Source organism: Anas acuta, chromosome 1 (genome assembly GCF_963932015.1).
Source record: "Anas acuta chromosome 1, bAnaAcu1.1, whole genome shotgun sequence".
NCBI classification, from domain to species: Eukaryota; Metazoa; Chordata; class Aves; order Anseriformes; family Anatidae; genus Anas; species Anas acuta.
This window is the reverse complement of record NC_088979.1, coordinates 118172053-118173342: the sequence shown is the minus strand read 5'-3', so window position 1 is coordinate 118173342 and position 1290 is coordinate 118172053. Positions and strand designations below refer to the sequence as shown.

At 44.0% G+C, this 1290-nt stretch overlaps 1 protein-coding gene across 8 annotated transcripts in view; it reads right to left on the bottom strand.

Annotated features, from left to right (window-relative positions):
• The window catches only part of GRAMD1C (GRAM domain containing 1C), a 48891-nt gene that overhangs the window by 9883 nt on the left and 37718 nt on the right, over positions 1-1290 (bottom strand). The window lies entirely within an intron of this gene.

Sequence of the window (1290 nt, the reverse complement as noted above, 5' to 3'; positions counted from 1 at the left end):
CTTTTTTGTTTGTTTGTTTTTAATAGCACTAAGCTTTATTATATCATATCCTTCCCAAGCTTGCGTCAGCAATTATTTCTTACTCTCAGAAACCCAGAAGTGACAGCAGCACATTTTTCTGTAGTAAGGTGGTCTTTGGGAGCAAAGTCTAGAGCTGGTTTTCTAGCCCACCTCTCACTATTTCCCTGTACAAGTTGATAAATCAACATCACAAGATCTTATTGCTTGAATTTTGCCTTCAGAGCTCTACTGATCCTACAGGACACACTGGAGAAGACAGAGCCAGCACAATCCTCATTTAATGTGTGGCTATTAGAGAAAGGACATGTGCGTAGCAAGCAGGACAGTGAGAGCATAAATAGTTTTTGTTTTTGCTTGTGGCTAATATCCAAATTCTGCTTATAACATCTGTACTGCTGGTACTGTCCACACCAAGAGACCAGGGACAGACCTTTCCTCAAAGTGTTCCTTCCTCCATACCTATTGCAAGGGGAACACAAGGAGTACCCTGCTCCATTTTGCAGGGCTGCAAAGCACACCAGGATGTTTTATCACCCTCCCTATGTCAAACCACCACCAAGCACCCCAAAGGTGTTCTGTGGTCCCAGCACTGAGCTTTGTTTCTGCTGCCTGTTGGTTGCTGGCATGAGTCAGCTTTGTGGCTGTTACAGCCACTCTCTCAATAGATAAGGGACAGAATCATAATCCTGGAGGGACAGCAGTTTCCTGTGCCAACCCCAACTCTGTCTGCTCATGCTTTAGAAACAAGACTATTCTAGTTTATTACCAAAAAAAAGAAAAAGTGTACAAAAATCCTAAATACCCAACCCCACACACCAAAACCAGGCAAAATGTCTGAAAATAAAGCTTTTGGAAGCAAAACAGAAGTCAGGACGCCTAACCTTTCAACTGATATGAGTGAGTTCTCAGAGCTATCAAAGGTCATTGCCAGCAACCAAAACAAAGGTAGCTTGAATATCATGCTACAGGTCACAAACCGCCTGCAGGCGAAGGTTACAGCCCTTAGAACATGATTTCATAGCAGTCAGTATCGATAAATGCAAGCGTAGCAAATAACCATAACAGGTCTGCAGTGAAACCCAGTTCTGATGCTGCTCCAGCACTGCTTCCAGCCTGTTAGAAGTCCCCACTACACACACACGTCTCCAAAAAAGTTCTTGGACCCTAAGCATGACCCCAAAGTGAAGCGTGAGTGATATCTTTATGCTTGCAGGGGAGATGACCTTCCTGTGCTGCTTTCTGCTGATACAATTCCAAGGTGGGACAGGA